The sequence below is a fragment of the Arachis hypogaea genome, chromosome 15 (genome assembly GCF_003086295.3).
Source record: "Arachis hypogaea cultivar Tifrunner chromosome 15, arahy.Tifrunner.gnm2.J5K5, whole genome shotgun sequence".
NCBI classification, from domain to species: Eukaryota; Viridiplantae; Streptophyta; class Magnoliopsida; order Fabales; family Fabaceae; genus Arachis; species Arachis hypogaea.
In genome coordinates this window covers 120,320,724-120,335,207 of record NC_092050.1, presented here as the reverse complement: position 1 = coordinate 120,335,207, position 14,484 = coordinate 120,320,724, and the positions used below count along the sequence as shown (strand labels likewise).

The 14,484-nt window shown below is 35.9% G+C and overlaps 1 non-coding gene across 1 annotated transcript; it reads right to left on the bottom strand.

Annotated features, from left to right (window-relative positions):
* Positions 1-11,933: 11,933 nt before the first annotated feature.
* On the bottom strand, positions 11,934-12,041 carry LOC112753968 (small nucleolar RNA R71). Its single transcript, XR_003178327.1, has one exon. It is a non-coding gene; the product is annotated as a small nucleolar RNA R71 (small nucleolar RNA).
* Positions 12,042-14,484: the final 2,443 nt, after the last annotated feature.

Here is a 14,484-nt window from a genome sequence, read left to right as displayed (position 1 = left end):
CATTCAGAGTATCAATCTCAAGAACTCCTTTCTTCTGAGTTGTCCCATTGTTCGCAGGGTTTCTTTCAGAAGTGTACATGAATTGGTTATTTGCAACCATTTCAATGAGTTCCTAGGCTTCTTCAGGCGTCTTCTTCAGATGAAGAGATCCTCCAGCAGAGTTGTCCAATGACATCTTGGACAGTTCAGACAGACCATCATAGAATATGCATATGATGCTCCATTCTGAAAGCATGCCAGAAGGACACCTTCTGATCAATTGCTTGTATCTTTCCCAAGCTTCATAGAGGGATCCGCCTTCATTCTGTCTGAAGGTATGGACTTCCACTCTAAGCTTACTCAATTTTTGAGGTGAAAAGAACTTTGCCAAGAAGGCATTGACTAGCTTTTCCCAAGAGTTCGGGCTTTCTTTAGGTTGTGAGTCCAACCATGTCCTAGCTCTGTCTCTTACAGCAAAAGGAAAGAGCATAAGTCTGTAAACCTCAAGGTCAACCCCATGGGTCTTAACAGTGTCACGGATTTGCAAGAATTCAGCTAAAAACTGATGAGGATCTTCCAATGGAAGTCCATAAAACTTGTAATTCTGCTGCATTAGAAAAACTAATTGAGGCTTAAACTCAAAGTTGTTTGCTCCAATTGCAGGAATTGAGATGCTCCTTCCACAGAAGTCAGAAGAGGGTGCAATAAAGTCACCAAGCATCTTCCTTGCATTGTTGGCATTGTTGTTGGGTTCGGCCATGTCTTCTTCTTTTTCAAAAAATTCTGTCAGGTCCTTTCCAGAGTGTTATGCTTTAGCTTCTTTTAGCTTCCTCTTCAAGGTCCTTTCAGGTTCCGGATCAGCTTCAACAAGAATGTTCTTATCCTTGCTCCTGCTCATATAAAAAATAAGATAACAGAAAAGAATAGGAATCCTCTATGTCACAGTATAGAGATTCCTTGAGGTGTCAGAGGAAAACAGGAAAAGAGGGATAAGGTAGGTAGATAAGAATTCGAACATATGAAGAAGGAGAGAGAGTATGAATTGCTAATTGAGGAGGAGTGTTAGTCCTTAAATAGAAGAAGGTGAGGAGGGAATTTTCGAAAATTTTTAAAAGAAAAATAAAATTAAAATTTAAAACAATTAGTAAAAGAATTTTGAAAAATGGTTAATGGTTTTTCGAAAATTAAAAGTGAGAAAGTTGTTAGGTGATTTTGAAAAATATTTTGAAATCAGTAATAAAAAAGATAAGATTGAAAATTATTTTGAAAAAGATGTGGTTGAGAAGATATGATTGAGAAGATATGATTGAAAAACAATTTAAAAAAATTTAAATTAATGATATGATTGAGAAGATATGATTAGAAATTAATGACTTGGCTAACAAAAAATTTAAAAGATATAATTCTAAAATTCAAATATTGAACCTTTCTTAATAGGCAAGTAACAACTTGAAATTTTTTAATCAAATCATTAATTGTAGCAAGGATTTTCGAAAATATTGAAAAGTAATTTAAAAAATATTTGATTTTGAAAAAGATATGATTGATATGAGAGGATATGAAAAAGATAAGATTTTGAAAAATTAGTTTTAAAACTTTCAAAATTGAAAAAGATTTGAATTGAAAACAAAATTACCTCCTTGATGCTATTCTGGCGTTAAACGCCCAGAATGGATACCATTCTGGCATTTAACGCCCAAAGTTCTACCCTTTTGGGCGTTTAACGCCCAGCCAGGTACCCTGGCTGGCGTTTAAATGCCAGTTTTCCTTCCTCACTAGGCGTTTTGAACGCCCAGCTTTTTCTCTGTAATTCTTCTGCTGTATGTTCTGAATCTTCAATTCTCTGTATTATTGACTTGAAAAGACATAATTTTAAAATTTTTTTTTTGGAATTTTTAATGATGAGAAACAAAAAAATAAAACTAATCATGAAAAACTAAGATTAAATAAACAATGCATGTAAGACACCAAACTTAGAAATTTTCATATTAGAGACGCTAACAAATTAAAAATGCACATGAGAAACAACAAAAGACACAAAACAAGAGAATTTAAAGATCAGACTCAAGAAAATCATCAAGAACAACTTGAAGATCAATGAAGAACATGATGCATGAAAATTTTTTTTTCGAAAATTTTTAAGATAATTTTAAAATATGCAGTTGACACCAAACTTAAAATTTGACACTAGACTCAAACAAGAAACATAAAATTTTTGGTTTTTATGATTTTATGAAAACTTTTTTGTATTTTTCGAAAATTAATTAGAAAAAGAAGGAATAAGGAATTGAAAATTCTTAATGAAAATTCCAGGAATCATGCAATGTTAGTCTAAAACTCCGGTCCAGGAATTAGACATGGCTTACTAGCCAGCCAAGCTTTCAGTGAAAGCTTCGGTCCAAAACACTAGACATGGCCAATGGCCAGCCAAGCTTTAGCAGATCATTACATCCAACAGCAAGATTGATAGAAATCAACAAGCTCTTGTGATGATAAGTTGAAACCTCGGTCCAAAAGATTAGACATGGCTTCACAACCAGCCAGACTTCAACAGATCATCATGAAACTCTAGAATTCATTCTTAAAAATTCTGAAGAACAAAATAAATTTTATATATTTTGTTTTTTTTCGAAAATAAAAAGCAAAAAGAAAAAAATAAGATTACCTAATCTGAGCAACAAGATGAACCGTCAGTTGTCCAAACTCAAACAATCTCCGGCAACGGAGCTAAAAACTTGGTGCACAAAATCACAATCACACTTTTGCAATTCCGCACAACTAACCAGCAAGTGCACTGGGTTGTCCAAGTAATACCTTACGTGAGTAAGGGTCGATCCCACGGAGATTGTCAGCTTGAAGCAAGCTATGGTCATTGATGCGTGGCAGAAGTTAGACCAATTAAGAGAGTCTTAATAAGAGAAATGCGTTGCAAGTATAGCTCTCAACCAGCTAAAGTCTGCCTCACCAATTTAAAAAGGGGTTGTCACAAATTTTAGAAATAAAAATACTGGGAGTATGAGTCCCAGGTCGTCTCCCAACGAGTTGCAGGAAAGGGTGCTATTTTATTGAGTAGAAGTTTTCTAGAAAAGTTGAGTTTTGATGATGAGTAAAAATAATTGTAAATTAAAGCAATAGAACTAAGAATTATTATTAATATTAAAAGGCCTTGACCGGGGGGATGATTAATTGGAAGTTCTATCCTTATTGGAATCTTCTCAAGTGTAGTGTAAAGAGGTTATTGTTTTCACTTAGTTAACCCTTACTAAATTAAGGAAAGTCAAGTGATTGAGCTAACTCTTACCCGCAAATCCTAGTCCTCTCCCTTGGGAAGGTCTAGCGTTAGTAGGTACAGAATTAGCCAACAACGTTCGATTTAACTAAGTACTTGAGCATTCCAACTCAAGTGTCTCCTCTTAATCAACCCCCATGTCAAGTAGAAAATCTACTCCATTGACATGGAATTAATATTCATAAAAATATAAGAAGACATAATAAATTAAATAAAATAAATAGAGAATTAAAATTAATTAAAATTAAAAGTAACTCTATATATTAATAAATTCCAAATGTAACATACTTAATTAAATAAGGTCAATGAGCAACTAATGAGAGTAAGCAATAGGGAAACAAACTAAGGCAATGTCTTCGCGGAGGTAATGACTCTTCAGCATCCAAAATCCAAAGCAAAAGCATAAACTATCAATGTAAAGCTATTCTAGATTCAGATCTAAAACTAAAAGTAATCCTAATATCGATGTATCTGAATGTGTGTGGATGCATCTTGAGTCTCTGCATGTTCCCTAGCTTTAATCTGTGTTTCTGGGCCGAAAACTGGGTCAAAACGCGGCTCGAAATTGCCCCCAGCATATTCTGTTATTTCAGCAGATCGCGCAGGTCACGCGTACGTGTCTTCCACGCGTTCGCGTCATCTGGCAATTTTTCTTGTCATGCGTTCGCATCGTCCACGCGTTTGCGTCAGGCACGCATTCACATCGCTGCGATTTCTTCATTTCGCGCGCTCGCGTGAGCTATGCGATCGCGTCAGTGTTCGCTGGTCATCTCCTTAATTTCTTGTGTTCCTTCTATTTCTGCAAGCTTCCTCTCCATTCTCCAAGCCATTCCTGCCCTATGAAGTCTGAGACACTTAACACACAGATCACGGCATCGAGTGGTATAAAGGAGAGTTAAAATGTACTAATTAAAGGTTTCTAGGAAGCAAGTTTTCAACCATAAACAATACTAGGAAGGAATTATAAAATTCATGCAATCTATATGAATAAGTAGGTAAAGACTTGATAAAACCACTCAATTAAACACAATATAAATCATAAAATAATGGTTTATCAACCTCCCCACACTTAAACATTAGCATGTCCTCATGCTTAGCTTAAGGAGATAAAATAAATGAGTAGGGAAATGTAAGACTCATGCAATGTAATGAAATCTATATATATGAATGCAACTATATGATTCTTGTCTACTTGGTTAAAAATAAATAAGCTCTTCAAGACAGACGTAAATCAAATTCCACTAATTCAATTTTATATAGTAAAAACAGGTAACATTGTAAGAAGATAGCTCATGAAAGCAGGGAACATAGAATTAAGCATTGAACCCTCACTGATGGTGTATATGCACTCTAGTCTCTCAAGTGTATAGGGTAATCACTCTATTCTTCTCTAATCATGCTTTCTAAATTTTTGTTCTTCACCTAACCAATCAACAATATTTAATGTACTAATGCAAACATCATGAGGTCTTTTCAAGGTTGTAATGGGACTAAGGTAGGGGTAAGGGTGGCTAAGTGAGCTAGAATATGAATCTTTGACTAACCTAAGCCTTCACCTAACATACATATACTCTATATAATTCTAATTCATGCCTAGCTACCCATAATTTTCCACTTTCAAATTACATACTCATGCATTAACTTTTTCTTTTAATTTTCTTATCACATATGCATTAGAGCTTTACTTAACTTAGAATTGGGGTAATTTTGTCTCCTTATTTATTTAAATATTTATTGAATATTTTTGAATTTTTTTTATATAGAAATAACATACCAATACACATGAAATTTCAATTTTTTCTGTTTTACATGAGTAGGTATCCAAATTCCCATTATTTTATCATGATACATTCCCTTATTAACCCATATTCCCACAATTTTCCCATGCTTAATTAACACAAAATTTCTATCTTAAGCTAACCAAAGATTCAATTGAGATAATTAATTATTTTTCCGCTTAAGGCTAGTAATATGGTAAAATATAGAACAAATGTGATTTAAAAGGCTCAAAGTGGCTGACAAAGGTAATTGAAGGGTAGGCTTATTTGGGATAAGTGAGCTAAACAATTAATGGCCTCAATCATATGCATGCATATAAATACATTAAACATTGGACATATAGGATGAAACAAAATAAAGATTACAATCATAAAGAAGTAAACACACAAGAATAAAATATTTATGGTTAAATCGTGTAACCATGTAATTTGGCTCAAAATCTCACGGGTTGTGTGTTCTTAGCTTTTTAAACTATGTTCCAACTACAGCTTCTAACAAGTTTAACACAAAAGATTTATTTTAAATTAGTGAAAATTTTCAAAAATAGGGTCTTAAAAAGAAACTTATTATTTTTTCAATCAAGTAGAACATGTAAGCAACTAATTATTACTATGTAATTTATCCTATCCTAAACAAAAGAAAAATTAACTAAATATCCTATTTTATTGGTGTTTAAGGAAAAGAAATTACCTCCGGAAGTCAGGTACTGGCCGACCTCCCCACACTTAAGGCTTTGCACCGTCCTCGGTGCCATCTGTCAGGAACAAAGGGGGGCTGGTAGCAGCATCTCCATCATCGGAACCGTCATGGTTCCCTGTGCTGGTAAATGAGGTAGAGTCCGGGGTGTTTGGGTCTTCTCTAGGTGGGTGGGTACCAACAAGTAGCTCTTTGAGGTATGTAAATCTGCGCTTGTTACGACGCTCTCTTTGCTTTCCTTTCCGGTCAATCCGTTCTAGCCTCTCAAGTATCTGATTGAGTAGTTGGTTTGTAGAAGGTGCTTGTGGTGTAGAAGAAGAAGGAATATCTTCTGCTGGTTCCGTGCTCAGGTTGATAGTTTCTGCTGGAGGTCTGATATACTTCCCGTTAGGGACGTATTGATCATCTCGTGGAATTATGGCCTTAGTGTCCCCAACTCTGTAGGAGACTCCGGCTGCTGAGACTAGATCTGAAACCAAGGCGGGGAAAGGTAAGTTGCCCGCAATTTGTACGTGTCCCATAGCATGCCGAATGTATCTTGGTAAATTGAGGTGCTAGTCTATAAGGATACACCAAAGTAAAACAGCCGTGTCTGCAGTGAAGGAGGACTCATGAGTGCTTGGAAAGACGTAATGGGACATGATTTGTGCCCATACTCGAGCCTCTAAGGTGAGTGCAGAAGCCAAAACGCCCTTAGGTCGGGAACGATGGTATCCGTAGATCCATCTGCTGCCAGGTTGTGCGATAATTCTGAGAACGGCGTCCCAGTCAAATTGGTATGTCTGGCGCTTGAATGAGGCTTCTTGGAATGCGTCCAATCTTTCTGGAGTAGGGGAAAGATCTAAAGCTTGTTGAATGGCCTCTTCAGTTATGGGGACTTGCTTCTGATGGACATAGACAGACTGCATGTTTGGCATGTAAAAATTGGAGTAGAATTCAACTACCCATGATAGATTAACCTGCCGTGGCTATCTCCGTAGGAATCCCCATTGTCTTCGCTCAATACGGGGCTCAACAATTTCAGTAATGATGGTTGGAAGGATGAGAAGGTGCTCATTGTTATAGTTCCTTGCTGCCAGGATGGGAAACATCTGCTCACAGTAGCGGTTAGTGAACCGCGCAGTGTCCTTTGCTGGGAAGGCTTTCTCTTTTTCATCGACATTGATGATCCTCTTGATTCGTTTTGTTGAGGGTTTCACCGCTATTGAAGATGGTTCTTCCACTAATGCTCTTTTTGTTCCTCTCCTTGCTGGTGGTTTGGGAGTAGCTTTCTCTTTACCTTTCTTGGTGGCCATCCTGAAAGAGGAAAAAGAAAGTAATATATAAAGCTAAGGGTTCGAGCAAGGGAGCAAATATTAAGGGTGATAATTAATGCACGATAAAGAAGGATGTTGTTAACACATGGTCTAGACTACATGTGAAAAGTTCATCAAAGGTGATATAGTAAGTACATGTGATGGCAATTAAATGCAAGATGTTTATTGGCATGCTGGAAAAGGCATGAGTAGCATAGATCAAGCATTCAATGTCCAAGTTAGATTACCAAGCCTTTCAAACTACTAATCTATTTGTATTGACAATTATATTTAATCAATAAAATATAAAAGGGGTTTTCTGAAAAACAGGCATTAAAGTAATAGAATAGAATAATTTAAAATAATGCACAATGCCATACGGACTTTTTCACAAACACTTGGCATGCATGGTGAATATGTTATTGGAAGTAGGAAATTGAGTCATGCAAGCAACCCTTATGAAAAGTAATATATAATTGTCAAACTATTCATAATAACTCACAAGCGAAATATAAAAGAAGATAATGACCCAAATAAATGTCTAACACCAATTAAAGGAATAAAAAGAAAAGTTAAAAGAAAAATAGAATATAGATAATGAAAGTAAAAGAAGAAGTAAACATAAATAAAAATAGTGGAAAAATAAAAAATAAAGAGAGAAAGAAAAGAACCTTGATAATGGATGTGAAAAATAAGGGAGGAGAAGGTAAAAAGTGAGAATGAGTAGAGAAGGAAGAAGGGAGAAGAAGGAAATAAGAAGTATAAAGAAAAATTAGGATTTGGGCAAGAAAAGATATGATATTTTGGCTGATCTGGATAATTGATGAGCGGACAATTTATGCGCTTTTTGGCATTCTTTTTACATAGTTTTTAGTATGATTTAGTTAATTTTTAGTATATTTTTATTAGTTTTTAAATAAAATTCATATTTCTGGACTTTACTATGAGTTTATGTGTTTTTCTGTGATTTCAGGTATTTTCTGGCTAAAATTGAGGGACCTGAGCAAAAATCAGATTTAGAGGTTGAAGAAGGACTGCAGATGCTGTTGGATTCTGACCTCCCTGCACTCAAAGTGGATTTTCTGGAGCTACAGAACTTCAAATAGCGCGCTCTCAACTGCGTTGGAAAGTAGACATCCAGGGATTTCCAGCAATATATAATAGTCCATACTTTGCCCGAGTTTAGATGACGCAAGCTGGCGTTCAACGCCAGTTCCATGCTGCATTCTGGAGTTAAACGCCAGAAACAGGTTGCAAAGTGGAGTTAAACGCCAGAAACAGGTTACAAACTGGCGTTCAACTCCAAGAGAAGCCTCTACACGTGTAAAGCTCAATGCTCAGCCCAAGCACACACCAAGTGGGCCCCAGAAGTGGATTTCTGCATCATTTACTTATCTCTGTAAACCCTAATAACTAGTTTAGCATAAATAGGACTTTTTACTATTGTATTAGACATCTTGGGACGTTTAGTTCTTAGATCGTGGGGGCTGGCCATTCGGCCATTTCTGAACCTTCATCACTTATGTATTTTCAATGGTAGAGTTTCTACACACCATAGATTAAGGTGTGGAGCTCTGTTGTTCCTCATGAATTAATGCAAAGTACTATTATTTTTCTATTCAATTCAAGCTTATTCCTATTCTAAGATATCCATTCGCACCCAAGAACATGATGAATGTGATGATTATGTGACGCTCATCATCATTCTCGCTTATGAACGCGTGCCTGACAAACACTTCCGTTCTACATGCAAACAAGCTAGAATGAGTATCTCTTAGATATCTAATACAGAGGACCGAGTCCGAGATATTAGAATCTTCGTGGTATAAGTTAGAACCCATGGACGGCCATTCTTGAGATCCAGAAAGTCTAAACCTTGTCTGTGGTATTCTGAGTAGGATCTGGGAAGGGATGGCTGTGACGAGCTTCAAACTCGCGAGTGCTGGGCGTAGTGACAGACGCAAAAGGATAGTAAATCCTATTCCAGTATGATCGAGAACCGACATATGATTAGCCATGCAGTGATAGCGCATTGGACCATTTTCACAGAAAGGATGGGATGTAGCCATTGACAACGGTAATGCCCTACATAAAGCTTGCCATGGAAAGGAGTAGGAATGATTGGATGAAGACAGCAGGAAAGCAGAGGTTCAGAGGAACGAAAGGCATCTCTATACGCTTATCTGAAATTCTCACCAATGAATTACATAAGTATCTCTATCCTAGTTTATATTTCAATTATGTTTTAATTATCAAATCTCCATAACTATCTAAATCCGCCTGACTGAGATTTACAAGGTGACCATAGCTGCTTCAAGCCGACAATCTCCGTGGGATCGACCCTTACTCACGTAAGGTTTATTACTTGGACGACTTAGTGCACTTGCTGGTTAGTTGTGCGGAATTGTGACAAAGTGTGACTCACGTTTGAGAGCACCAAGCCATTGGCGCCATTATTGAAGATCACGATTTCGTGCACCAAGTTTTTGGCGCCGTTGCCGGGGATTGTTCGAGTTTGGACAACTGACGGTTCATCTTGTTGCTCAGATTAGGTAACTTTATTTTAATTTTAACCTTTTTGTTTTTATTATTCTTATTTTCGAAAAAATAAAAAAAATATATTTTTATTCAAAAATTTTTAAGAATGAACTCTAGTGTTTCATAAAGCACGTTGAAGCCTGGCTGGCTGTAAAGCCATGTCTAATTTATTTGGACAGAGGCTTCCATTTATCAGCATATGAAGTTGGATGAAGTATCAGCTGTTGTATGTCTGATTTGTATCTGCTGAAGCTTGGCTGGCCATTGGCCATGTCTAGTGTTTTGGACCGGAGCTTTCACTGAAAGCTTGGCTGTCTAGTAAGCCATGTCTAATTCCTGGACTGGAGCTTTAGACTAACATTGCAAGATTCCTAGAATTCCTATTAAAATTTTTTAAATCCTTATTTTTCTTTTTCAAATTAATTTTTGAAAAATCCAAAAAAATTAATAAAATCATAAAAACCAAAAATTTTATATTTCTTGTTTGAATCTAATGTCAATTTTTAAGTTTGGTGTCAAATTGCATGTTGTTATTTCTCTTGCATTTTCGAAAATTCATGCATTGCATTCTTCATGATCTTCAAGTTGTTCTTGGTAAGTCTTCTTGTTTGATCTTTAAAATTTCTTGTTTTGTGTCTTTTCTTGTTTTTCATATGCATTTTCAATTTGTTAGTGTCTAAAAATTAAAAATCTTTAAGTTTGGTGTCTTGCATGTTTTTCTTTTCTTCAAAATTTTCAAAAATAAGTTCTTGGTATTCATCTTGACATTCAAAGTGTTCTTGGTGTTCATCTTGACATTCATAGTGTTCTTGCATGCATCATGTGTTTTGATTCAAAATTTTCATGCATTGAGTCTTTTTGATGTTTTTCTCTCTCATCATTAAAAATTTAAAATTAAAAAAAAATATCTTTCCCTTTTTCTTCTCATCAAATTCAAAAATTTGAGTTGACTTTTTCAAAAAAATTTTAAAATCTAGTTGTTTCTTATGAGTAAAATCAAATTTTCAATTTAAAAATTTTATCTTTTTCAAATCTTTTTCAAAAATAAAATTTTTTTCAATTTTCTTCTTAATATTTTCGAAAATTTCAAAATTTATTTTCAAAATATTTTTCTTATTTTGTTTCATAATTTCAAATCTTTACTAACAATTAATGTGATTGATTCAAAAATTTTAAGTTTGTTACTTGACTAGTAAGAAAGGTTCAATCTTTAAACTCTAGAATCATATCTTTTTAGTTTCTTGTTAGTCAAGTAATCAACTTTAATTTTCAAAATCAAATCTTTTTAAATCTTTTTCAAATTTTTTTCAAAATAAGTTTCAATCACATCTTTTTCAAAATCAATTTCAAAATCTTTTCTAACTTCTTATCTTTTCAAAATTGATTTTCAAATCTTTTTCAATTAACCACTTAACTTTTTGATTGATTTTAAAAGTTTACTATTTCAATCATATCTTTTTTAAAACTACCTAACTAATTCTCTCTCTAATTTTCGAAAATCCTTTCCCTCTTTTTCAAAATTCTTTCTTTTTATTAACTAATTGTTTTAATTTTTAATTTAATTTGATTTCAATTTTAATTTTTGAAATTTAACTTTAAATTTTATTTTTAATTTAATTAATTTTCGAAATTCCCTCTCTCTCATCTCCTTCTAATTATTTATTTATTTACTAACACTTCTCTTCATCTCAAAATTCGAACCCTCTCTTCCTCTTGGTGTTCGAATTTCTCTTCTTCTATTCTTCTATTATTATACTCACATACAGGAATCTCTATACTGTGCATAGAGGATTCCATATTTTCTTTTCTGTTTTCTTCTTTTTCATATGAGCAGGAACAAGGATAAGAACATTCTTGTTGAAGCTGATCCTGAACCTGAAAGGACTCTGAAGAGAAAGCTAAGGGAAGCCAAAGCACAACTCTCTGGAGAAAATTTGACAGAAATTTTCGAAAAAGAAGAAAACATGGCCGAAAATAATAACAATGCAAGGAAGATGCTTGGTAACTTTACTGCACCAAATTTCAATTTACATGGAAGAAGCATCTCAATTCCTGCCATTGGAGCAAACAACTTTGATCTTAAACCTCAATTAGTTTCTCTGATGCAACAGAACTGCAAGTTTCATGGACTTCCATCTGAAGATCCTTTTCAGTTCTTAACTAAATTCTTGCAGATCTGTGATACTATTAAGACCAATGGGATTAATCCTGAGATCTACAGGCTTATGCTTTTCCCATTTATTGTAAGAGACAAAGCTAGAATATGGTTGTACTCTCAACCTAAGGACAGCCTGAACTCTTGGGATAAGCTGGTCACGGCTTTCTTAGCCAAGTTCTTTCCTTCTCAAAAGCTTAGCAAGCTTAGAGTGGATGTTCAAACCTTCAAACAGAAAGAAGGTGAATCCCTCTATGAAGCTTGGGAGACATACAAGGAACTAACCAAAAAGTGTCCTTCTGACATGCTTTCAGAATGGACCATCCTGGATATATTTTATGATGGTCTGTCTGAATTATCAAAGATGTCATTGGACCATTCTGCAGGTGGATCCATTCACCTAAAGAAAACACCTGCAGAAGCTCAAGAACTCATTGACATGGTTGCAAATAACCAGTTCATGTACACTTATGAAAGGAATCTTGTGAATAATGGGACGCCTCAAAAAAAGGGAGTTCTTGAAATTGATACTCTGAATGCCATATTGGCTCAGAATAAAATATTGACTCAGCAAGTCAACATGATCTCTCAGAGTCTGAATGAATTGAAGGAATCATCCAACAGTACTAAAGAGGCCTCTTCTGAAGAAGAAGCTTATGATCCTGAGAACCCTGCAATAGTAGAGGTGAATTACATGGGTGAACCCTATGGAAACACCTATAATCCCTCATGGAGAAATCATCCAAATTTCTCATGGAACGATCAATAAAAGCCTCAACAAGGCTTTAATAATGGTGGAAGAAACAGGTTTAGCAATAGCAAGCCTTTTCCATCATCCACTCAGCAACAGACATAAAATTCTGAGTAGATTCCATCTAGCTTAGCAAATATAGTCTCTGATCTATCTAAGGCCACTTTAAGTTTCATGAATGAAACAAGGTCCTCCATTAGAAATTTGGAGGCACAAGTGGGCCAGCTGAGTAAAAGAGTCACTGAAACTCCTCTTAGTACTCTCCCAAGCAATATAGAAGAAAATCCAAAGAGAGAGTGTAAAGCCATTGATTTAATCACCATGGCCGAACCTACAAGGGAGGAGGAGGACGTGAATCCTAGTGAGGAAGACCTCCTGGGACGTCCAGTGATCAATAAGGAGTTTTCCTCTGAGGAACCAAAGGAATCTGAGGCTCATCTAGAGACCATAGAGATTCCATTGAACCTCCTTATGCCATTCATGAGCTCTGATGAGTATTCTTCTTCTGAAGAGAATGAAGATGTTACTGAAGAGCAAGTTGCCAAGTACCTTGGTGCAATCATGAAGCTGAATGCCAAATTATTTGGTAATGAGACTTGGGAAGATGAACCTCCCTTGCTCACCAATGAACTGAGTGATCTGGATCAATTGAAATTGCCTCAGAAGAAACAGGATCTTGGAAAGTTCTTAATACCTTGTACCATAGGCACCATGACCTTTGAGAAGGCTCTATGTGACCTTGGGTCAGAGATAAACCTCATGCCACTCTCTGTAAAGGAGAAACTGGGAATCTTTGAGGTGCAAGCTGCCAGAATCTCATTAGAGATGGCAGACAACTCAAGAAAATAGGCTTATAGACAAGTAGAGGGCGTGATGCTTTCTGGAAGAAGCTTGTACAGTTTGGGAAGGGGTTTTGATTGATCAAAAAGAAGAATCCACTTCAACTGATATGCCTTTAGGCACGGCCATACATAACATAGAAATCACACTCGGAAAGGGTGGACAATTAGCTAGAGCAGCAGGTGCTGTAGCGAAACTGATTGCAAAAGAGGGGAAATCGGCCACATTAAAATTACCTTCTGGGGAGGTCCGTTTGATATCCAAAAACTGCTTAGCAACAGTTGGACAAGTGGGGAATGTAAGGATAAACCAGAAAACTTTGGGTAGAGCTGGATCTAAATGTTGGCTAGGTAAGCATCCTGTAGTAAGAGGAGTAGTTATGAACCCTGTAGATCATCCCCATAGGGGTATAGTAATTTATTGTATAATATGTACAAGGGGCAATTGCTTCTTAATCATAAAATAGTAGCACAAATGGGTATCTTAAAGGGGAATTGCCTTCTTATGATTGCCAACAAAATCATAACATAAAATAAGAATTCCCCGGAGAATGAACTCCGGGAAGGTAGTAGGGATTTGTATGATAAAATAGAATTCATATGATTAGTAAAGGTTGAAGGCCTTTACATCCCTGCTGATTTCATAATCCTAGACACTGGGAAGGATGAGGATGAATCCATCATCCTTGGAAGACTGTTCCTAGCCACAGCAAGAGCTGTGATTGATGTGGACAGAGGAGAGTTGGTCCTCCAACTGAATGAGGACAACCTTGTGTTTGAAACTCAAGGATCTCCTTCTGTAACCATAGAGAGGAAGCATGAAAAGCTTCTCTCACTGCAGAGTCAACAAAAGCCCCCACAGTCAAACTCTAAGTTTGGTGTTGAACCCCCACATTCAAACTCTAAGTTTGGTGTTGGGAGGTCCCAATAATGCTCTGAACATCTGTGAGGCTCCATGAGAGCTCACTGTCAAGATATTGACATTAAAGAAGCGCTTATTGGGAGGCAACCCAATGTTATTTAATCATATCTATTTTATTTTCTTTTTGTTATTTCGTGTTTTATTAGGTTGATGATCATGTGAAGTCATAAAAACTACTGAAAAATCAAATACAGAATGAAAAATAGCATTGAAAACAGCACACCCAGGAGGAAAGTAGTCT